This window comes from Leptinotarsa decemlineata, unplaced genomic scaffold (genome assembly GCF_025532065.1).
Source record: "Leptinotarsa decemlineata unplaced genomic scaffold, Ldec_3_MD MMD2_tig00003798_RagTag_RagTag, whole genome shotgun sequence".
NCBI lineage: Eukaryota > Metazoa > Arthropoda > Insecta > Coleoptera > Chrysomelidae > Leptinotarsa > Leptinotarsa decemlineata.
In genome coordinates, this window is record NW_027412596.1 from 467,078 (window position 1) to 493,556 (window position 26,479).

The following is a 26,479-nucleotide window of genomic DNA, read 5'->3' on the forward strand; positions in this document are numbered from 1 at the left end:
AGACAACAAGAAAATCAAGGGCCACCCAGAACGTCACCACATCATCCACGACGACCCAGAAGAACATCACCCCACAGGAGAAAGTACAACCCTACGGGATCCTGAAATTTGTCGTCAGCACGTACGCAGCACCCAACCAGGACCAGGAAAACATGGAAACAGACTCCAGGGAACTGAACAGCAGCATTCCATAGTCTGAAAATACCCCAATAGCTCAAACATCGAAAACCTATGAACCAGGGTCGATGAGCAAATTGGTAAAACTCCAGAGGTGCAGAAGCAGCTGTTGAGTCTAATTGAGACGTCAACACGAAAGCAAGACCAGAGATTACCATTGGAAAATATCGATTTGAAGTAACATAATTGGGACGAGCCACACCTCCAAGGGGTGCCACGTGAAGACATTACGGGCAGCCACAGCCACGATGTGTAGATGGAAGAGCTGCCTACACCTACAACGCAAGACAACTCTCAACCAAATATCATATTACTTGGTAGACTACACCGTCTATGAACACCAATGAGATCAAGACAAGCGACACAATCAAGCCCAACCCTAACAAGGGCAAAAGCTTTCTCCGAAACGATTACAGTACTAAATATAGGATACCGCAGCCAGAAGAAGAACTGGACTCACAATCAATGAGTCAATTATTTTATTATATGGAAGCCAGGCAAGAAAAGGAACGAGCTGAAATTATTGAGAGGAGAGAAAAAGAGAGTGCCGAACAGACAAAAGTTCATGACCGCAGAAAGCAACGTTACCTTCAACAGAGAGAACATAGACAAAACACTTTGCAAGAGGAAGAAACGAAAATGGCCACAGGAGAACTCGCCCGAAATCAACTTGTTTTTGAATTACTTGCAAATTATTATTTATTCCGGGTCGAAGAACGAAATTTTATATTCTTTTAGAAAAGTCAGACGTCTTTCAAAAACTTTACTTTTTTTTTTCAACAAAACTTATATTTTCACATCAACCTTGGTCACTACTAACAAAATGTCAACTAAAAACGATATACAGGGTGTAATCAGACAACAATGATAAATCTATAACTTTCTCCCCCTTAGTAATTGAATAACAAATTACTACTATTTTATAACATCTAAAACGATGAGTCTTGAAACTGGTCGTCGAAAAATCGTGCCACTACTATTCTTCACATCGACGATCCTGATTTTACCATCTTTGGCAGGATAAACTTCGTTGATAATACCTCTCTGCCAAATATTTCTGGGTCCATTTGGATCTACCATTAAAACAACATCTCCTACACTGACATATTTTGAATTACCATGCCATTTTGATCTCCTGATCAAACTTGACAAATACTCCTTTGTCCATCTGAACCAGAATAAATCAGATAATTTCTGTGCAGCACGCCAACTGGACATCAAATTCATATCCCTATCACTGGTTTCGGTACAGAAGAGTGCAGCATACGACGGACCGATGAGAAAGTGATTAGGAGTCAATGCCTCTGCATCTTCAGAGTCCAACGAAACATATATTGAAGGCCTAGAGTTTAAAATATTTTCGCATTCAATCAAAAAAGTTCTCAGAATATGTTCTGGATAGTACTTTGATTTTAAAATTTCTTTTGAAACCTTTTTTATACTTTGAATAAGTCGTTCTCAACATCCTCCCATGTGAGGTGCTAGAGGAGGATTGAAAACTCATTTAATTTTTTTCATCCTCTCCGACATCCAAACTGACGAAGTACATTGATAAATAAATTCGTACTCAAATAATGTGCTATTTCAAGATGAATAGCTCGAGTGACCATACAGGTGAAAATAACACCATATCTTTTTTCTCGGCTCCTCTTGACTGATACTTCTAAAGGTCCAAAATAGTCAACGCTTGTTTTAATGAAGGCCCTGATTGTGGGTTCAATCCTGCAAGGGGGTAATTGTCCCATTATTGGGATTCTCGGTAAAGCTCTTTGATTTTTACAATGTTGACAGCTGTTCCAAGCACTTCTTACCGCTTGCCTCATTCTCAATATCCAAAATCTCATTCGCAGATTATTCACTACCATTTCTTGACCATGGTGGTGAACCATTTCATGATAATGTTGGATCAGAAGTTTAGTTATTCTGTGGTTAGGATCTAAAACTATAGGACGTTTTGCAGAGTCGGTCAACTGAATTGACTGGTCCAGTCTTCCACTGAGGCGTATGAGTCCATCATCCTCAGAATAACTGGAAGAAAGAGTGTAAAGTCGACTTTTACTTCTGATGGGCATTTTATTTCTTAGAAATGTCATCTCTTCATTGAATGAATCCAACTGAATTTTTCTGAAAAGATGAATTTCAGCTTTGCAAATTTCCTCTGCAGTTAATTCGGACTTGAATTTACTGCGATTCTTAATAATTTCATAAAACCTAATGACAAAGGCTGTAGCACGTAACAATCTCTTCCATTTAGAGAACCTATTCGGGTCAGGCACTATGAGATTATCTTGAATGAAATGATAGAATACAAATTCGCAAGGTCTTTCTTCCAGATGATCAATATTTACTTCCCTTTACATTTTTTCTTTTGGCCACTGATCTGGTGATAATATCAAGAAATCTGGTCCGGTAATCCATCTCCGGTAATTATCGCCAAACGTAATTTTTTCCAATCTCTTCGTAGCTTCATCATCCACATTTTCTTTGGAATTGATGTATTTCCATTCTGAAGAATTCGTCAGTCCTGTATTTCTCCTAGTCTCTGGGCAACAAAAACTTTGAATCTTCTAGCTTCAGACCGTATCCAATACCAAACCGGTTTTGAGTCGCTCCAGTACCAAATAGCTGAAATTTCCATGTCTAAGGTTTTCTTCAAAAAATGTCCTAGGCGCGCTCCCATCAGTGCAGCTTGTAACTCTAACCTAGGAATGGAAAGAGGTGCCACTCGTGTCTTAGCAGTGATAAAACTTGTCTGAACTTTCTCTCCTTGTTGAATTCTTAAGTAGGCTACAGCTGCGTAACATTTTTCAGAGGCATCGCAGAATATGTGGAGTTGAATTTCACTTTTTTGTCTATCCAAAGTGAAGTATTGTCTGTGAATCTTGAAATTGTGGATAGTTTTCAAATCTGCAATCCACAGTTGCCACTTTTCATCCATACAATCTGAAATTTCATCATCCCAGCCAATTTGACTTCTCCAGATGTCCTGTAGTAAAATCTTACCTTGAATTGAAAAATTCACCAGAAATCCTAATGGATCAAAGATGGACATCAAAACTTTCGAAATTTTCCTTTTTGTTGGTCGTCTTAGGTGTTCCAAAATATCGCTGTCAATTTTCTGAAATTTTGTTTGAAAGCTGAACGTGTCGTCATAAGGATTCCAAAAAACTCCTAAAATTCTTTCCATTACGAATTCTCCATTCTTTTCCATATTCTTTCTACCTGAAGCTAAAAGTGAAACATCAATACTTTGGCTGATTTTTTCATGATTCGTGATCCAGTTACAAATGACAAAACCTCCTGCTTTGTGTACATGAATCACATCCTTAATAAAACTTATTGACTCTTCGAATGTGTCTGCCCATCCCAAATAATCATTCAGATAGTGTTGTTGTATGATGGCGGTTGCTGCTTCTGGAAATTCTTCTCTGAAGTCTTCGGCATTTCTGTCTTTTGCCTCCTGGGCTAAGCAAGGTCCACAGGTCGATCCAAAAAATACAACAATTCCATATGTATCAGGTTCAATTCGTCGATCTTTACCTCGCCATAATATTCGTTGTGCAGATCAATCTTCCGGCCTTACTTTAACTTGCAAAAACATTTCTTTCATATCAGCAGTGAATGCATATTTTTTAATTCTAAAATTGAACAGAATATCATTCATGGAGTTATACAAATCGGGACCTGTCAATAAATTATCATTGAGGCTCACACCGTGACTTCTGACTGAAGCATCAAAGACAATCCTTAATTTAATTGGTTTGTTCACATTTTTTACCCCGAAATGTGGCAAATACTATGTTTTCTCATTCACATAATTTGCTTCTTTTTTTTGTCAACTTCTTGATATAACCTTTCTTCTCCATGTCTTGAATTTTTTCGCAATATATTTCACCGTACTTCTCATCTCTATCCATTTTTCGTTCAATATAGTTCAGTCTTTTTAGCGCATTTGTTCTGCTTTCAGGAAGAACAATGTTATCTTTTTTCCATAGAAGTCCTGTTTCAAATCTCTCTCCACTTCGTTTCATTGTTGTGTCAAAATATGCTGTGATCTCTTATCTTCAATCGACAAAACTTTATCAGACATACTTTGAACAGTTTCCAATTTCCAATTTTCTTTAACCATTTCGTGTAGAATATCCAAATCATCCTTCTCATTTCGGAGATCGTGGGTACTGATATGACAGACGATATGTTCATCTCTACTGGAGACATCCAAATTTCCATGAATGACCCATCCCAATGATGTTTTGCTCAGGGCGGGTTCATTCCATGGTCCAGAAATGAGTTTTCTATTAACTAGAAGTGGCCAATTATCTTGTCCGATGAGTATCCTGGGTTGAGGATCTTTCAATGGTGAAATCTTGTCGTGGATGTATGGATACTTCATCCTGATTTTATCGAAATCTACTGTCTGCGAGGGAAGAGAAAGTTTCGTTGTTCGTACTGGAGCATTTTAAAATTGGGACCATTGTCTTTGGAACTGATAGTAAATAAAACAACTTTAGAATCATTTTGTTAATGAAACAAATAGTCATTAGTCCATTGTAGAGAAAGACTTTGTATAGAACCGTCAAGACCAAGATAATTAGCAAATTCTTCATCTATTAAAGAAATTGTTGATGCGTCATCCAAAAGTGCATAAGTTTCGACTGTTATGTTTCGACAAGTGACAACTATCGGTAAAATTTTCAGTAGAACGGATTCATTATTGAAAACGTGAGGATTTGTTCCAACAATGGCAGAGTCATCCACATTATTGGCTTCATTAATAGTGTGAGGAACGTCTTTATGTTATAACTTATGATGGAACTTTGGACATTGTTGGACATACCTTTCGTTTTTTGCATTGCTTCAGATTATGATAAAAACTCAAACAAAAAAAGCATATCTTATTTTCCGTTATTATTGACCACCTACCATCTACTGGCATTGACTTGAATTCAGAACACTCTGTAAGATGATGCACATTTTCCTTACAGCAAATACAAGATTTTTTGCTCGTTGCTAAAGTAACTCCTTTTTTGACATATTTTGATTTTGACGTATTTTCCTGAATGTCATATTTTGGAATTTGAATTTGACTAGCCGCATTCGCCTTTTCATTAAGCCACTTTCCTAATTATACTAGTTTGAATCGTGGTCTTACTAACTTAGAAAGGTGTTTTACCCATGATAGCTGATATGAGGTTGGTAATTTACTCATTATTTCATTCACTAGAATTGAATTATGTAAATGTTCTTCCTCATTGAGCGATTCTATAGTAGCTACAAAATTTTTGATTTTATCACAAAACTCTATGAATAACTCAAGCTTTTCTTCTCTCACGGGTGGAAATTTCTTTATTTTCTCTAACAACATCATTATTATATGATCTGGCCGACCAAAACGATTTTTCAGTAAATCAATAACTTTGTCAACATTTTGTGGCATTATTAAAAGGGATTGAACAATTTTTTTGGCATTTCCTTTTAGGCACTTCTGTAGTCTAGATAGATTTTCCTCGTTTGAAAATCCACAAATAGCGTTAGAATTATTATAATGATAAATAAAATTGGGCCATTCCCTTGGATTTCCATCAAAAATGGGAAGTTCTCGTAGCAGAGATTGCCTTGTTAATATTTTTGTTATCTGAGGAAGAGTCATTTGATACATATTGTTATGAAAGAAAGGGGTAGAATACTTTTCCGGACTATTTTTAGAATGAGAATCTCTTACCAATTCATCTTCTTTTACCATAAATATCGAATGCTTATCCTCGCCGTCATGCCCGTTTGTCCATGGAGTTTTACCGTCGATCCAATCTTCCACGTTAGGCTTTTAGGACTGATGCATTGACATTGATTTACTTTCATCACTATTCTCTTCAACTTCTGCTACTTTCAGGGCTAGTTCTAGCTCTATAAGCTTTTTTTCTAATGTTTTCTTCTTTATTGCCGTTTCGATTTCCAATTTCTTCAGTCTTGAAGCTTGACTACTCCTACTGCTTCCTTTTAGTTTGGAAGGAGATTTTCTGATTGCTCCTTGATCTTCAACTGCTGTCACGACTACTTCAGATTTAGCCTGTAGCTCCTCTTTCTTTTCTTTCAATATTTGACTGTACCTCAGGTTTTGAACAGAATTGCTTGCATTCATGCTAACCATGGTGTTGTTTCTTTGCATATCTCGAAGGATCATATGTTTTTGAATTACCTGCAAATTATTATTTATTCCGGGTCGAAGAACGAAATTTTATATTCTTTTAGAAAAGTCAGACGTCTTTCAAAAACTTTTCTATTTTTTTTTTCAACAAAACTTATATTTTCACATCAACCTTGATCACTACTAACAAAATGTCAACTAAAAACGATATACAGGGTGTAATCAGATAACAATGATAAATCTATAACACAACTTGTTCAACACGTGAAACGGAGTTGAAACAAGTACTTACTAGAGGTCCAAAAAAGAATTCAGTAGAGGTAGAGCTTTACTGTGGTGCTCGAATATCCCTCCTAGAGGAATTGAATGACTTCTCGCAGATTGCAATACGACAGGCTCAAGTCGAATCTGTGAAGTCTCACTTCGAAAACACTTCCAGAATGAGTTACAAGATGAGCTCAGCAGATAAGAAAATCTGATGAGCTTTCTTCAATCATATACGGAATCACAGAAAAATGTAACTGAACATGGAACATCAACATGGATGAAATCATCAGGTCGTTGAATGATTTGATAGCTGTGTTGTTTAACGCCTCGGATACGAGGATCAAATGGTTGAATTATTTGCAGTTCTTGCAGAATTTCAACCGGCATGAACTGTGAATGCCCATGAAGCATGTATGTTGTATGTCAATGGGGTTCGTAATGAAATCTCCAGTATTATTAACTTCGTAAATTCTCCCAAAGTGGATATCCACCAAACTCCGACAGGAACATCGACTGAAACTTAAGAGAGAAGACCCCTTCAATGCAGTTAGAAGCAGTGGAGTTGCTATCCTGATAAAGAGAAGCACAGCAGACATGCGGATACCACGAGTTTGTGAAATATGCACCATCTGGACAAAACACAAGCACTATAGGAATTTTGTTACGGCACTCTGAGAGCAGTGCCAGTGCGAAAGTAGTCAATCACATTGGATTTGAACTGCTGGAGAATAAATTCATTTGGAAAAACCTTCTCAGATGGTTCATTCCATATTAACGCAGTTCTCCAAATGAAAGAGTTCTCAAGCATTGAAATTCGAGGTATACTGAGTTGAACTTTAAAACCATGAGCAGCCACAGTCCGTTGCGTATTTCTGATATGTACGGCTCTTTATTTATTTATTTATTTTATTTATTTTATACAATGTTCTACAGGTTACACCCAACTACAGAACAGGAATATAAGTCAAATCACAATACAGTTCAATTACAATAAATTATGAGGTAAAAACAATATATATAGAATTATCTGTAGTAAAAAGACCTAATCCCGGAGATGAAACAGTAAAAAATGTCGAACTGACAACTTGCTGAATTGCATTTGGGGTGAACGTTTCAGAATATGTGTACGTGGTATTGACAGATTCAAAAAGATTAACTAATCTGGAGGTTGGTCCGGGTACATTGAAATTGAGTTTCTGCAGAATATGTAGGTCAATAATTAAATTATTAATTAGTTCAAAAAGGAAAATTGTGAAGCGACAATAACGATGTCAACTCCAGCTATTCATAGCATATCTAGCTAACAATGGGTGAATCCAATTGGTAGATAGATATTATCTGTTCTATAGAAGAGAAGTTTTTGAAAACGACATTGTATTGATTCAAGTTTCTCTGTATACAATTGATGAGATGGTGGAATCAAATGTGCCAAGTCACTTGAACACTTCCAGTGAAAGTATTGTAATGAATCTGAAACCGGCCCTGACCTATGACGCATGACGCATCGCGAAATAGCGCGAAAGGTCCGGATGGGTCTCGAAATCCGCAGAGGGATCCGGAACGTTCGTTGACGATATAAAAACGTTGCTCTCCGTCCCGAAGAGTAGTCTGTACTTAGAAAGTGAATCGTGCGTTTAAGGAGAGGAATCTAATCGTGAAGATGAATTAAGCGTTAGTTACTAAGTGTTGGAAGTAAATTAGTTGGGATAGTGAAATATTGTTAAAAATAAATTTGATTAAGACAGTTAATTCTTCAATTCGTTACAATTGGTGATCAGAAGTGGATTTTTAAAATGAATTTGTGAGCGCTTGGTGGACAATTTTTGTATTACAGTGAAATTGACTATAAAACTTTCGCACTTTGGCGCAGATAGACTGGTGATTCATTGTGTTTCGCGAAGCGGACAGTACCGGACTACGGAAACATAAACTGATAGACCTTTTTCGCGAAAAATAGACCCGTGAAAATATATAAGTGTTTCGGACTCCATCAAATAAGTGGACATATTTAGTTTTGAGTAAAATAGACAGTAAGAGTTGAAATGTGTTCAAGAAAAGTGCGCCTAGTGGACTTGAAAGTCGCCAAATTGAAGCAAGAATTGGAGGAGAGAGAACTAGATTCTTCCGGAAAAAAATCAGTACTCCAGAAGAGACTATGGGACAACTTGATTGAATCAGGAGAAGATCCCGAAACATATTCATTCGAAGTTTCTGGGGGTGATTGGAGTTCATGAGCAAACTCGAGGAGAACACCAAATCGCTGAAAGATGAACTTCAACAAAATTCGAAGTGCCTGGAGGAGAAGCTTCTGGAAAATTCGAAAAGTTTGGAAGATAAATTTCTAGAGAATTCGAATAGCTTGAAGGAAGAACTTCTTGAGAATGCAGAAGGCTTGAAGAAAGAGCTTTGTAGTGTGGCGAGCCTACTTGAAGAAAGAATAAGAACCATTGAGACAGAGATAGATAAAATCAGGAAGGAAATGAACACAGGAGTAGAAGAAATCAAAGGTGGAGTTCAGGCAGAAATCAGCGAGATAAAGAAAACAATTAGCAAGTTGCAAAACAAAATTGTTAATTCTGCCCACCCTACAGAAACGGTTACTCAAAAATTCAATTCTGGAACTGAAAGATGTCAAACTCAGTTCTGAACCAGGAAAGCTCTCCATGAAGCCGCCCCAGTTCGACGGAAAAACTCCTTGGGCAAATTACCGCCGACAATTTGAAGCAGCGGCCAGAGCTAATGGATGGAATGCAGGTAGCATTAACATTGGCGTTGCGTGGAGAAGCAACGAATATCCTGCAAACCCTCACGGCCCAGGAACAGGAAGACTATGACCAACTTGTAAAGAATTTTGAACTGCGGTATGGACAGGCCCACTTAGAGCACGTTTACCATTCACAGCTGAAAAACCGCTGCCAGAAATCAGGAGAATCCCTACAGGAGTTTGAAGCCGACATAGCTCGATTGGTCCGTCTGGCATATCCTGCTACACCCAAAAATGTAATGAAGCGGTTAGCAGTTCAGGCATTCTTGGATGGACTTCGCGACCAAGAAACGAGGCAGGCCTTGACGCTAGCTCATTCCAAACATCTCGTGGATGCACTGGCAAGCGCTCTGGAGTTTGAGGCTGCAAAACAATTCTGCAAGAGCCAGAGGAAAATTGTGGGAAAATTGGACATGTGCGTAGCAAATGTCCAGCTTTCAAAGAATCTACACCCAAATCAGGAAAACTAGAGGGGGTCGATGAGAGGGGCAATCGTCGGCCTGTACCCAGCAAGCTCCCGTAAAAAACGCACATGTTGCCGTTCTTCAACGACAAGACAAAGGTGTTTTCGTAGACGGCCTCATCAACAACGAGCCTTGCACCATGCTGTTGGATACAGGTGCGACGAGAACCATTCTTGGGCCAACCTTTGCCAAAACACCGGCAAAAATTGAACCGTCAAGCTGGAAGCTACGCACCGCAACAGGGGAGCCAGCCACTGTAATTGGAGAACTACCAATTGAATTGGTGTTGGGTAGCACTAAATTGAAACATCGTGCATTGGTGGCGGATATCGAGAACGACGCAATCATTGGAATGGACATAATGAATTCCAGAGGGTTCGAGCTGAATTTCCATGACGGCGTCCTACGTGTCGGCAGAGAAGAGTTGGTGCTTCATGGAAGAAGCGAAGAGACGATCAGAGTCCTGTTGGCTGAAGACGCGTGCGTACCGGAAAGGGCTGAAACCATCCTGGAGGCTCGCTTGGACGGAAGTGCGAGCAGCGGCAAGGTGATAATGTTCGAGCCCAAGCTACACGATGAGAAAATTGGACGAGGAATCGCACTGGGGAAGACCTTGTTGCGTGTTGATAAATTTGTGCCAGTCAGAGTCATGAATGTCAACTACTTTCCCGTGACCTTGAAGAAAGGAACCATGCTGGGGCACTGTTCGTCCATTTCCTCTGTGATACGAAGTGTACACAGTTCTGTTAGCCAAGGCAACAACTTGCCTAAAGAGTTGGAGAAGCTGATTGACATTTCCTCCAAGGACATACCACCAACTCACCGATCAAAACTGAGGGAGTTAGTCAAGAAGTACCAGAAAATCTTCGACATTGGAGAAGGAAAAGGCGGCAGAACGAATGTGGTTCAGCATAGAATCGACACTGGGAATGCCCGACCAATCCGGCAATCGGCTAGAAGACTCCCTCTTGCCAAGAGAGAAGAGGCAGACAAGATAGTCAGCGATATGGGAAAAGAAGGAGTCATCGAACCTTCTGACAGCCCCTGGTCTTCCCCAGTCGTGTTAGTGAAGAGGAAGGACGGCTCGACAAGGTTCTGCGTGGATTATCGCCAACTAAATCACGTGACAAAGAAAGACAGCTACCGTCTTTCAAGAATCGAGGCCACTCTAGACACGCTAGCCTGCTCCACAATTTATTTTCTGGACCTTGAATTTGAAGAGTGGCTATTGGCAAGTTGAATTGGCCCCAGAAGATCGAGAAAAGACAGCTTTCACCATCGGCTCAGGATTGTGGCAGTTCATGGTTATACCATTCGGGCTTTGTAATGCTCCAGCGACCTTCGAGAGATTGATGGAGACGGTTCTCAATGGGCTCTCTTGGAAGACGTGTCTAGTGTATCTCGACGATATAATCGTGGTCGGAAAATCGTTCGACGATCACCTGAAAAATCTGGAGGAGGTGTTCATGCGTCTGAGGAGTTCTGGATTAAAACTGAGTCCCAAGAAATGCCATCTGTTCCAGAAAGAAGTTCGTTACCTTGGCCACGTTGTCTCTGGGGAAGGAGTGGCGGTAGACCAACAAAAGATCAGAGCAGTTAAGAATTGGCCCATTCCAAAAGACATACATCAGCTTTGGAGCTCTCTTGGTTTATGCACCTACTACCGCCGATATGTACTGGGGTTTGCCAACATCGCCAAACCATTGACCCACCTCACGGAAGGGCAGATCAAGTTCCAGTGGTCTGAGGAATGCCAAGACTCATTCAAGAAGTTGAAAAGAGCTTTGATCAACGCTCCTGTTTTGAGCTATCCCCTACCTGATGGAAAGTTCATTTTGGATACGGACGCCAGCAACGTGGGACTTGGAACATTCCTTTCTCAAATCCAGGATGGACAGGAGAAAGTTATTGGCTACTTCAGCGAAACGCTTAGTAAACCAGAGCGTAATTACTGTGTCACCAGGCGAGAGCTGTTGGCCGTAGTCAAAGGTGTAGAGCATTTCTACAAATACGTGTATGGAAGACGATTTCTGTTGAGAACAGACCATGCAGCTCTCAAATGGCTTCTGCAGTTCAAAAATCCCGAGGGCCAAGTAGCGCGCTGGATTGAGAGATTACAAGAATTTGACTTCGAAATAGAACATCGAGCTGGGACTAGCCATAAAAACGCAGATGCCCTATCACGGAGACCTTGCCCCGATGACTGCTCACATTGTCGACGAGCAGAAGAGAAGGAAGCAGCTATTTGTAGAACTACAGCTGTAGACGACTACTGGGAGGATGATAAGATCAAGGAAGACCAAGAGAAAGACCCAGATCTTGGTTTAGTCATCGAATGAAAAAAAAGTAATCAAAGACCAACGTGGCAGGAGGTAGCAGGTTTTTCGCCAGCGGTTAACTCCTACTGGGCACAATGGAACTCCCTTACTTTGGAAAACGGGGTTCTGAAGCGGGTGTTGGAGTCTGAAGACGGTGCAGAAGAAAGGCACCAGACAGTGGTACCCAGGAGTAGACGACGGGAGGTGCTCGAATAAATCCATGATGGAGTCACTGGAGGACATCTGGGAGTAACGAAGACCCTCCAGAAAGTAAGACAACGGTTTCACTGGGTTAATTGTCAAGCCGACGTCAAGGACTGGTGCAGAAAGTGTGCTGCCAGTAACGGACCTAGGATACGACCGAAAGCTCCAATGCGCCAGTATAACGTGGGTAGTCCTTTCGAAAGAATCGCCATCGATATCGCCGGCCCGTTCCCAGAGTCCCACCATGGGAATAAATACATCCTGGTAGCCATGGACTACTTCAGCAAGAGGGCAGAAGCCTATGCCCTGCCCAACCAGGAAGCCTTTACCGTCGCTGATGTCCTGGTAAAGGAATGGATATGTCGATTCGGTGTCCCATTGGAGCTGCATTCGGACCAGGGCAGAAATTTTGAGTCCAACCTGTTCCAAGAAATATGTAAACTGTTGGATATTCGAAAGACCAGAACCACAGCCTTACATCCACAGTCCGATGGAATGGTGGAAAGAATGAATAGGACTATAAACCGCCACTTGTCCAAGGTAGTCTCTGACCATCAAAGAGACTGGGACCAATACCTCCACCTGTTCCTGCTGGCTTATCGTTCGGCAGTGCACGAGTCAACCGGCTAAACCCCTGCCAGTATTATGATGGGACGAGAGCTGCGGCTTCCTTGCGACCTGAAATTTGGGATGCCTCCAGAACAAGACACTGCGGGGGAAGACTATGTCAGCAAGCTTCGGCAGATAATGGACGACATTCATGAACGAGTCCGTCTGAACATCCGGAGTGCCAGCGATAGGATGAAGGAGGCCTATGACATCAAGGCGAATACTGGAGGATTTGAAATCGGCGACCTAGTTTGGCTGTACAATCCTAAGCGCCGCCGTGGTTTATCACCGAAGTTGCGGAACTCGTGGGAATGTCCGTACAAAATCATGAAAAAGATTAATGACCTCGTCTACCGAATCCATAAGCCACCTCGAGGAAAGCCTAGGGTCGTCCATTTCAATAGACTGGCTCCTTATGCTGAAAATCACGACCAAGTTCGCGCCCTCAGACCACCAGAGGATGAAATGACGTTCCAGCAATTCATGTCCTTATACTCGAACGGACAGATTGTCGTACATGGGGTAACTCGAGAGGAGCCACGAGACCTTTTCAAGGTTCCAGTTGATTACGCCCTAGCTCACTGCGTGGCAGAGGATCTCCAAATGTCCAAGGGCATCGCTGTGGTATTCAACAAGAAATTCGGTTAGCTTCAAACATTACGAGAACAGAATCCAGAAGTCGGAGGAGTGCTACAGTTGAAGGAGGGTCAAAGAAACATCTTCTACTTGGTGACCAAAAAGCATTCTCGAGACAAACCGTCCTATGAAGATGTCTGGAGGAGTCTTACTAGACTGAAGGAGACGATGCTCGACCAGAATCTCGTGGAGTTGGCAATCCCGAAATTAGCCTCTGGGCTCGACAAGCTGGACTGGAGAATTGTGAGAAGCATGTTGGAAACGATCTTCAGATCCAGCGGCATCCAGATTTTGGTGTGTGGTAACCATCTTCCACGATCGAGCATAAAGACTGTGGAGTGTTACTTCCATCGAACTTCACAGTGCAAATATGGAGAGTTCTGCAGGTATCGACATACGCAAAGAATGACATTTCGGGGCGAAACGTCTTCAAGAAGGGGGCAATGTAATGAATCTGAAGCCGGCCCTGACCGATGTCCCAGTCAGCAAACGCATGACGCATTGCGAAATAGCGCGAAAGGTCCGGATGGGTCCCGAAATCCCCAGAGGGATCCGGAACGTTCGTTGACGATATAAAAACGTCGCTCTCCGTCCCGAAGAGTAGTCTGTACTTAGAAAGTGAATCGTGCGTTTAAGGAAAGGAATCTAAACGTGAAGATAAATCAAGCGTTAGTTACTGAGTGTTGGATATAAATTAGTTGTGATAGTGAAATATTGTTAAAAATAAATTTGATTAAGACAGTTAATTTTTTAATTCGTTACAGTATCTATACATGGTAAAGAGACAAATCTCCAACCTCTTTTCGATGTTCCAAACTACCAAGGTTGCGAGTGATGTTCGCGTCTTCAATCAGGCGGATGACTCTTTTCTGAATGGAATCTAGCAGCTTTAGGGTATGCTTATAGGTGGAGCTGATGAATCGAGGTTACCTGATATGGTGGTAAGATGAGTGATAGTTGCTTCTGTAAGGAAATTGATATGGTTTGATTTATTTTTCTATCAAAACTTTGTTATTCATTTTTTTACATTTCATTGTTCATTCTTGAGCTATTTTATGAAAATATGATATTTTGTTATTGGAAACTCTGAGATACTTGCTAATCATTTGTTCGTAGTTATATGTTTGTAAGGGGGGTATACCTAAGGTGTGTCTGAAAACGAGTTCATTTGGTGTGAAATCATGCGTGTTATTCGCATAGAGTAACGGTAATAGTGCTTAGAGTAATATAGCTTAGAGATGTCCATCAGGGGTTTTTCCTAACTATAATTTTATTATTTCAGTCAATGTAGCATGAAATCATTCTAAACTTATCTAAGATCGAAGATGATCAGTACTTGAGAAGGTCAGTATCATGTCATGAAGTGGACATAGGTCTTTCATAAGGGTATCATTGAATCATCTGCCTGAATTGCAGTGGGTTCTACGAGATGTTTCATAATGTTGAAAATATATCATGAAGGTATGAGTAACTGATTTGGCGAATTAGTTTTCCGAAGAATAGGCTTGAGTATATTTTGTGGGTTTTTCTCTGATAATTCATCTCGGTTATCAGTTGGAAGTTATAAAACATGGACATTCTTCAGTTGAACCTTATGAGTCTCTAAGGTTTCCTTCGCCATTATAATATTGAAGCAGTAAACGGTGTCACGTCATTGGTCACGTTAGCGTGTTGAAATTATGTCTTTACGAGATATAAACTTTATGTCTTCGACGTCTTCTGGAATGTATAACAAAATTTCTTGTGAAACTGGGTCGAAAAAAGTTCCTGAGGGTATGATTGTCATAGGGCATCGTTTGGATCAACAGGCGTTGCAATGATGTAGTATTTGCCATAGAATATTCAATTGTCTGTATTTGAAATCACAGTTTTCTTCAAAAACGGTCTTCCATCATTTTCTTATGTACTGCCTGGTGTTCATTCAAGTGAAACTTCATTGTAAAATTTTTGCTAGACAGTTCACAAAAGCGCCAGCTTTTTCATACGCTTGTATGTATGAGTATGACAACGCTCGATAAAGTATCAGTCAACTCCATCACATCTCCTGGAGTTCGTTCCGTTGAAAAACTGTGTGTATGTTTGGAGGTGGTTGACCAATGTTTCGTGGTGTATTTCATCAGTTCGGACTACCATTGTCTAATATATATATTATTGATTGATTGATAATATGAATTCATTTGAAATTCCTGAAATATGTGAAAAAAAAGTTGAAAAGAATAAAAATATTAGGTGAAAAAAAAAATTTTATCGAGCAAAAAACTGAAATTACAATGAAATAACATACAAGCAACAACCAAAAAAAAATTGAACCATCAACACGAGCTAAAAATTAAAAAAATTATCAACAAGAAATGAAAATTAACCATATAAAATCAGAAGATTCTAAACCAAGTTACTTCACTACGTTTCGATTGTTAGTCTCCACAATTGTCTTTGGATGATAACATAACACCCTTAGAAACGTCGTGAAGTAACTTCGTTTGGAATCTCTCAATTTTATATTTTCAATTTTCATTTCTTCTCAATAATTATTTCAATTTTTCAGCTCGTGTTAATAGTTCAATTCTTTGTTTCTTTTTTGGTTTTTGCTTGATATTAGTTATTCCATTGCAATTTCAGTTTTGTGCTTAATGGAATTGTTTTTAAGCTAATCTTTTTAATTTTCTTTAACAGATTCTTTCAGAGATTTCAAATCAATTTATATCATATTAGACAATGGAAATCCAAAGTGATGAAATGCAACTGTTTGTATGTTATTATGACACATATCGAGTAATTGAGAATTTTAAAATCAAATTTGTTCGGCCAAATGAATCATGAGACTCTAGCGTCTCCTGGTTTCATAGTATTTTCCTACTTAGAACTTTTCTGTGATGGACTGGTAATTTCAAGTTTCGTGATAGTTGTCAATTATAGGTTTAATAGAATTAGAATTGGAACTGCACCTCTGCAGCTTTCATGCGAAGCAATCCTTAAGTTTTGTTTTCCATATATATTTCTGAACATCTGGATAATTGAAAAGTAGGGATAATTCAGGTAGAAATGGACATTATTACTATACATATTGTTTGTACCTGTTGACAGTTCACATTCCACCCGACGGTGAATGTGATTGGTTATGATTCCAGCGCCTGTAGTAACCACATCCCGTAACGTAATATTTAGAGAACATATTGACTTCGGATTCCAAATTCCGTGCGAATGATTTATTTGGCTGTGAGTAGTTCAACGTTGATAATTGATTCTCTCAATATTCACGAAGATACATGTACTTCAGTTGTTGCTTGTAACAATTAAAACACAAGAATTTGAATGATTTTCGTTCATATTATGAATTATTTGATTTTACTCAAACAAACTACCAACTTACTTTGTTTCAATGTCATTTTCAATTAAATGCCAAGAAAAAATAATATCCACAAAAACTCAAAATTGTTGAAGTGAAAGCCATAGAAAAATAAATCTGTTCCTTTCGCACGAATTTCTATATATCCATTAAAGTCATCATGAGTCATCATAAATTTTCATTAGTATCACTTGCAGTGACTTGCAGTGACGATGCAGTGACGATGGAACGAAATTACTTTTTTTGCAGAAGTGCAGGAAAATGATGTTTATCAAAAGATGTTCAGTTCATGAATGTATAAACGCATTTCCTACCAGTTAGGGGGAATATTTTACAGATCCCATCCTCTCAATGTATCACAAAAACATAACAATCAACTGTTTTTGCAAGTGTATTCAAAACCATGAATGTGTAACCTACATAACCAAAATATTCACAATTAACTTTGTGACAAACCTATTACTATGAAAATCATGTATTGTAAATTACGTCTCAATTTTTGCTAATACGAAACCAATGCTTGTCACGCAATCGTTGATGAATCACATCTCCTTAACACTTTTTTCTATTGCAATATGAGTTATGAGTGTTATACGGTGCCTCAGTATTCAGGTATGCAGTATACCTTGAAAGATACTTATTTACGTTTCACGTAGGAACGAAAAAAAAAAGAAAAAACTACAACTACCCACAGGTCACTTGAATTCGTCTGATCCAAAATGTAAGTAGTATAGCTAACGTGGTTCTAGATACAATGGTAACCATGCCATCGAGCTGTCCATCGAGAGCGTAAGGGGTGCGGTTGTGTGGGGTGAAGAAGCGTGTCAAAAAGGCCTTGTTGTCGAAGAACAATGGTGTGCCAAAGAGTTCTTGAGCAACCCTTGTGTAGATCGTCAATGACCAGAGGGTTGTGATGGTCAATGACCAGAGGGTGTTGTAAGAAGAGGCCTCGACAGGTGTAGGTTAGCCGTGTCGTAGAGCCGTTTTGGCTCAGTGGATGGTCTTCGGGCAACCCTCTTCAACCCTCTTCGACCCTCTTCGGCCAACCCTCTTCGGGCAACCCTTTTCGGGCAACCCCGGGGCACCCTCATTAGGCGACCCCTTTTCGTAAAAGCAGGCGTACGCCAATGTGTTCGTTTCGTAAAAGCAGGCGTACGCCAATGTGTTCGATGAGTCGGTGCAGCAGTTGACCTTGAGACAACTTTGTAGCAGTTAATTAGGATATCGTTGCATTGGAATACTTGTTTGCCTGATAATAAACCAGATTAGCTGACCTTAAGGTCATATGTATGATTAAATATGGATATTTTTTGCAAATGAATTGGAAAATACGTAATTCCTCATGAATACAAGGTTTCATTCGATTTATAATAACAAGTAGAGTGTAATAATAAAAATAACATTGCTACGTTTTTTATGTTTTATTTTTATGTAATAAAAATTTTTATAAATGATTCAATATATGATCTACAAACTGGACAATTATCACATCTGATAGAACAATCAATGCAGCATGCTATATGTTTACATGGTACAAATAATATATTCATTTCTTTTTCTAAACATATTTTACAAATATTACTTGAATTTGTGGGAACGTTGTCTTTGGGTGGTTTTTCTTGAGTTTCTTTTCCAGAGAGCAATGTATTTCCATCAAAAAATATACAATCTGGTTGCCATCTGAAGTGATCCATCAGCGGATCGTCTCCCATTTTCCATTCAAATCCTTCAATGTGACATTTCGGACACGCAACAATATCACCTTTACCAGTATAAATGAAACCAGCATCAGCAAGTTTATCTTTTGGAAATTCATGTGTCCAATTATGAAAAGTTTCGATTCTACTTTCAAAAGTTTCGAAATTTCTTTCGTGTATCAAATGCATACGTGCTTCGACTTCCATTCTCTCTAATGAATTCTGTTGAATTCTCATGCAATTATGTTAGCTTCTCGCAGTTCTTCAATAATGGAATTTATTTCATTTTGATGACCTGAATGACCTGCCTGCCTTGAGGATAGTAGTAAACGTAATCTGTCGCAAAGTTCGTTTGGATCATCCCATCTAATATAATCTATTTTATTGTTATTTGCTTCCATAAACATACCTTCTCCCGATATACCAGTTATTGGAGCTATTATATTTTTATATTTTTGCAATTTACTACCGTCAATTTGTTTATTTGGTTGATAATGCCGCCGGTGAGCATTCGTTTTCAAAACAATTTGTTTATAATTTTGTTGATCTTGTTCGGTGAAATTTTCAGGATATTTTTTGAAAAGTAGTTCATATAGACCGGGTGTACCCTTATATCTTCTATTTTTAACGATTACATCTGGACCATCAATGTGCAGTCTTGAATCTCCGATTGATAGTTTTTCAGTATTTTCATCAAGTCGTACACCATATTTGTGATCGAATTCTTTTTTGTCTACATCATGGTGCATCTCATTGATATACTTTCTTGGAAGAGGATCATATTGATTTAAATAATCAATATATGAAGTTTGTGTAATATCTTTCAGACGATTAACTCCAGATGAATGACTTTCTTCTTCTTCTTCATCTTCAGACTGAATATTTTCTACAATAGATTGCTTGATTTCACTTGGTTCATCATCATCATCAGAATGTGAAACATTTTCTATTTTTGGTTCTGAATTTGATAGTAGTTTCATTGATAATCGACGAGGAATCTTGGGAAACATCTTTTCATTTTTTGGAGTTTGCAATAAGTATTGTTGTATTGGAGACGTTTTATATGTTTCAGATGATGTTTCTTGTTGTTCACCTAATTTAGGAATTTTGTCTTGTAATTTATTCTCTATATTTTTCAGGTGTTTTGTAATTGGATTGAACATACTTTCATGTAGTAATTCACCATGTTTCAAAAATTCCAATTTATTTTTAACAATTTTCCGTTTATTAATGAGCCTTTTTTTCAGTTCTATGTCTTCACTTTTCATTGTCAAACTGGTCTCTATCAGGTTTTGAATAGATCAGGTATTTGAATAGAATGAACCGACACTTGATCTGCTTCTATCAGGTCTGTTGAACTGGTTTTGATCCGGTTTGAACCGGTTATGAACAGGTTTTATCAGGTTTGAACTGGTTTACAACAGGTCTGAACTGGTATTAATCTGATAATGTGGTTTGTTTCCATTTTTATTCTTGAATGTGTATGAAGTGATCGAGTCCTTTGCGGTAACGACCCCTATTGAGACAACAATCTTTAAAAATAGTAATAAATCCATAAGGTTCTCTCCAACATAAAGAACAAATCACCTTGAAGGTATCAAAGGTCATGTCAGTTCCTACATGATCGGTATAGATGTGTCGCAAGTTTAGATCATCTTGTTTGAAAGCGATTAAACAATTGGCATTGTCTCGAATTAAGTGTTTGGGTATTTTTGCATAACTTTGATTCAAATAAAATGGATCGACAGCAGCATGTCTCGCCATACTGAAGTATTCTCTTATAACTTCCTGATTATCACAAGCAACATCATCAAAAATAAAAATCGAATTGGGATTAGCTTCAGACGGATGCATTATATTTTCACTGGCACTGAATGCGTAATATCCGATTCCTTTTATTGGTTTAAGCAGGTGCTCCAAGTACCTATATTTAGGTTGATTAAGTGATTTAGAATACACATATATATTTTCAAATTTCAATCCATTTTCATGCTCCAACATATTCACCATTAAATTTGTTTTACCGCAGTTTGAAGGTCCAACAATTATACACCTTATTGTAGAGGGGAATAGCATACCATGCTTTTTGAAAGTTTCCTCTGTTTCAAATATATTATTCTCGATTGGTAGAGCAATTTTTTGCGGAATTACTTTAATACCTTGCATATCTATTTCCAATAAAATACTTGAGGTAACTGAATTTTAATCAGTCAACTTTCAAACTTATACGCGAAAAGATCTAATATGCAACGTTACGGTGATGGGTTGGTGAATAGCGCTATCAATAATTTACCGGTTGAATTGCATATACCCGGATATAAATATTGCGGACCAGGTACAAAATTACAAAAACGTCTGGCTCGTGGTGAAAAAGGTATAAATGGTTTAGATAAAGCATGTAAAAATCATGATATAAGTTATTCACAAACCAAAGATTTGAATCGTAGACATGAAGCTGATAGAATTCTAGCTGAGAAGGCTATGACGCGATTCAAAGCGAAAGATAGTTCATTAGGAGAAAAAATGGCTGCCCTAGCAGTCGCAGGTACCATGAAGGCAAAAGTCAAATTAGGTATGGGCTTACAACGTCGTAATCGTACACCTTTAACTGCTAATATCAAGAGAAAATGTATTCAATTATTGAGTGGAATGAATAAACGACTAACAGATGTAACGAAGAATATTGAAGAGTGTTTAAAACTTCTCAACAGTATCAATGGAAATAAAATTATTCGAGTTGATAAGAAAAAATCTAAGACTAAACGTCTGCCGCCGCCGCCGCCGCCGCCACCGAGACGAAAACGACTTATTATCGATAACAAAGAAGAAAATGAACCTATGGATATTGATATAATAGAAGACTTGAAGCGTGCTACTAAAAGAAAATTCCTCAACGATATACCTGTTATCCCAGATAAAAAAATGAGAATAATCAACTCAAGAGAAAATAAACCCAAATTATCTGCGAAAAGAAAAAATTTAGAGCAACAAATCGAGTCAGATATTCAGAAAAATGGTTCAATTGAAGGAATAAATGAACAAATGTCTCAGCAGCAGCAGCAGCAGAATCCTAAAAAACGAAATTTGGAGGAAGAGTTTGAAAATGTTGATAATAAGAAAATGAAAATATCCATATAAATATTTACTGTAATAGGGTGAATCTGTCAGTGTATCGAGTAATTCATAACGAGATGGTTGTCAAAAAATGTAAAAGAAAACAATCTAAAAATAAGAGGAAAAATATCTCTAGGAAGAAAAAAATTGTGAAGAAATGTAGGAATAAAAAGGGGATGTGTTTCATGACAGCGACACGAAAAATAAAAAAACAAATCATCAGTAAAAAACCAAAGACTTTAGGAGAAGCTGTGACGGTAGCTTTGAAATCTGCAAAAAAATTGAATATTAGACCAACACGTGTTGTGAAAATACCCAAAACAGGTGGAATACTTCCTTTGATTCCAATTTTTGCTGGGTTGAGTGCACTCGGTGCCCTAACAGGGGGAGCAGCTGGAATTGCCAAAGCTGTAACTGATGCTAAATCTGCAAAAAATCAGTTAGAAGAAGCTCAACGTCATAATAAAACTATGGAATCTATTGCATTGGGGAAAGGATTTTATTTAAGACCTTACAAAACTGGTTTGGGGTTGTTTTTGAATCGTACCACCGTTTGAGAGGGAGAGGTGAAACATGAAAAAAATTCCTCATAATCGTCCGTTATCCAATATCGACTTGATAAAGTATGCAAAGGATTTAAAAATTCCATTCTTCAGATCTGTCTATATGAGAGATAATTTACCGAAAAAAATCCGAAAAAAAGAAAGAGGAATAATAAATCTCGATAAACAATCTGGACCTGGGACTCATTGGACTGCCTACCGCAAAAATGGTTCTCATATAATTTATTTTGATAGTTATGGTAATCTGAGGCCACCTCTGGAAGCTTTAATATACTTCAATTCAGATGGACCTTGTCTCATTAATTATAATCATACTGTATATCAATCATATAATTCTGTTAATTGCGGACAACTATGTTTGAAATTTCTTTCTCAATAAACATGTATGCAATCAATGTTTTCTCTTCATTCTACAGATAACCTTTAACATGTGTTCATATACGTTCACCTTATCAGGCCGAGATTCGATTCTCTCGTCTAAAATTAATCCTCCTATCATACTGGACGATACAAAAAATTATGTTTTAGGATTGATTGACTTTGTAACATTCAATACAATACCGAATGTGGATGAGACTAATAATATTTTTTATATTGGGTCTACAAAAATTAAGATTCCTCCTGGTTCATATGAAATATCTGATATAGAGAGTGAAATTATGAGGCAATTGAATGAAGTGAAATCGAAAGAAAGTACGAAACAAGAACTCAAGGCGAAAACTTCAAATATCATAACTAAAGAAGAGGAAAATTCTGAGAGTAGTATCGATCTGAAATTGTATGCAAACCGAAATACTTTGAGATATGAAATCATGTCCAATAAACCAATTCATTTTGAAAAACCTAACTCATTGGCACCTCTATTGGGATTCGAGAAAAAGAAATTACAACCGAATAGAAAACATATATCGGTTTTTCCAATCAATATCTCCAAAGTGAATTCGATTTGTGTTGAATGCAATTTAATAACGAATTCATTCAATAATGACAGTGCCGTACATTTGTTACATATGTTCTACCCCACCGTACCAAGTGGATTTCGAATTATTGAAAAAGTTGCAAATGTTATCTATTTACCAATCAACACCAGACATATCGATGAGGTTTTCCTTAAAATAAATGATCAAGAGGGTAATTTAGTCAATTTCCAACAGGAAACGATAACAGTAAGACTTCATCTCAAAGAGCAGCTCTGATGGTATTCTTATATAATATTACAACTTTTCCAACAACATCAACAACAACAGCACATAGTATAATTGATAAAGATCCTGGAAAATGTGTCACTATAGGAAGTGCTGTTAAACGGTTAACATCAGAAAATCGACAGTTTCTTCTTTCACTTGGTTTTCGAGTACTTTAAGTGGCAAAGTGTCAAAACGGCTACTTTTTACGAGTTTTGGTGTAACCTCAAAGTCAACATCAGTTCAAGATTCAGACAAATTTTATTATTTTTCAAGTGTTCTTGCGGTGGCAGAAGCAGCAGCAGCAGCAGCAGCAGCAGCAGCAGAAGTAGCAGAAAAACAAAAATACTAGATAGTGGAAAAAGGAGGAAAAAAACGCAAAAATGAGCTTTAATATATTGAATATTGGTGAACATGTATTGATGGATGATTCTATAACTAATTACGAGATGCATAGTCATCCACCTTATGCAAATACGACATTCAATAATTCTGATGAAATTAGAATTCCTATTCAAACTCAAGATATTTATACATTACCATCCCAAAGTTACCTTTATATCGAAGGACGATTAACCGATGCTGAAAATAAACCTAGTATAACATTAAATTTTGTGAATAATGGTATGGCATTTCTGTTCGATGAGATAAGATATGAGATAGGAGGCACAGTAGTGGACAGGGTGAGGAATCCAGGTATAACATCATCTATTAAAGGATACATCTCCTATACAAGTAGCGAATGTGATAGATATAATAATGCCTGTTGGAATCATTTGGAATATCCAAAAGTATCCGATTCGAATGGATACTTCAACGTCTACATACCCCTGAAACACCTTTTGGGTTTCTGTGAAGATTTCAAGAAAATAATCGTAAACATTCGCCAAGAATTGGTACTCATTAGAACAAGTAGTGACGTAAATTCTGTAATATCAACAAAGGATAATGAAAAACCCAAAGTTAATTTAACTAAAATTCTGTGGAGAATTCCTCATGTTCAAGTTTCCGATACAGAAAAATTGCGATTACTCAAGTACATTGAAAAAGGACGTGACTTGGAAATTGCATTCAGGAGCTGTGAACTACACGAATATCCACTTTTACAACAAACAATGACTCATTCTTGGAATGTGAAAGCATCTAATCAATTGGAAAAACCTCGATTCATCATTGTAGCTTTTCAGACTCAGAGGAAAAATCAGATCAAGAAAAATATTAGTCATTTCGATCATTGTAATATTACCAACATCAAACTCCACCTCAACTCAGATGTATACCCTTACGATAATATGAATTTGAACTTCAAGAAAAACCAGTTTGCATTACTTTACGAGCTCTTCGCTCAATTTCAAGAATCCTACTATTATAAAACTTCTGGAGAGCCCTGTCTTACATTGACTAAGTTTCACGATATCGCACCTCTATTTGTTATTGATTGCAGTAGACAAAATGATAGCTTAAAGGTAGGAGTGCAAGATATAAGACTCGACTTCGAAGCCAGTGAAAATATTCCTGCAAATACATAAGCATTTTGTTTGATTTTACACGATCGTTCACTCAGATACAATCCACTAACGAATTCTGTGAAACAATTCTAGAGTGAGTTTTATGATGAGTAGTAATAATAGAATAACTTTCAATGAAAAGAAAAATGAAGTTCATTACATATTTGCTTGGAGTTTCGCCTATAGAAATGCAAGAAAAACTTATTGGGAATTTTTTGCCATTGATCGAACACGCTTTCAGCGACGTATTCGGAGCAGTTCAGCTTTTATAGATCCAATTTTAGAACATTCACATAGACAAAAAATTTTTGACCAAAGATTTCGCGAGAAGAGCTTGGAGAATTTTAATCTTATTTGATAACAGAAAAGTTTAAATATATTCATTGGATTTATAGGTACTTATAACGTTTCATCTCAAACATGAATACACAACAATATGATCAAATTGACATTGAACAGTATACCAAAAATTTGATTAGAGAACTTTGTCCTGATATGGAAGAGCATAAAGTGTCTTCCTAAGCAAACCGTTTGATTATCAAAGCTTCCAGAATTCTTGAGAAGAGGAGAGCACAACCACCAAATCAAATTCGAAACAAAAATCCAAAGGATCCAGGAATTAGAAAATGAGTACCATTGTTTTATGAAATATGTATGACAGATAGTGTATGTATTAATAAAATTTCATCAATTTTCTTGAGTTTTCTTCTGACCGTCATACCATGAACTTTCAAACTGATGTTAAAAGGGATATTATTGAAGAACTTCATAAACAAGCCCGAATCAATTTCAAAAGACGAAGAGTAATCATTAAGGGTTTCGATGATCTTTTTCAAGCTGATTTAGTTGAGATGATACCATATTCTAAAGTGAATAAAGGATATAAATATATTCTAACTGTGATAAACTGTTTTTCAAAGTTTGCTTGGGCACTACCTTTAAAAAATAAGACAGCTAATGCTGTGTCCAAAGCTATGGAAGAAGTTTTACGTAAACAATCACCACAAAATTTACAAACTGATTCAGGTAAAGAATTTTTCAACTCAGAATTTAAGAAATTGATGGAAAAATATAAAGTTAATCATTATAGTACGTTCAGTGAAAAGAAAGCATCAATAATTGAGAGATTCAATAGAACAATGAAGTCTTGGATGTATAAAGAATTCAATTTTCAGGGTAACTATAAGTGGCTTAATGTATTGAAGCATATTTTGGAAAAATATAACAATTCCACTCATAGAACCATTAAAATGAAACCTGCTGAAGTGAGTAAAAAAGATGAAAATAAATTACTTCACACAGCCTACAATCATATCAAACAAATTGACTTCAATAATAAATTCAAAGTAGGAGATCATGTACGCATATCTAAATTACGAGGAATTTTCGATAAAAAATATTTTCCAAACTGGTCAACAGAAATTTTCACGATAGCAAAAGTACAATTGACAAATCCTGTAACCTATTTACTGAGAGATGATAA

The 26,479-nt window shown here is 37.6% G+C and overlaps 1 protein-coding gene across 1 annotated transcript in view; it reads left to right on the forward strand.

The window, feature by feature from the left end:
* LOC141483653 (twitchin-like) overlaps positions 1–26,479 on the forward strand; it is a 437,930-nt gene that overhangs the window by 306,722 nt on the left and 104,729 nt on the right. The window lies entirely within an intron of this gene.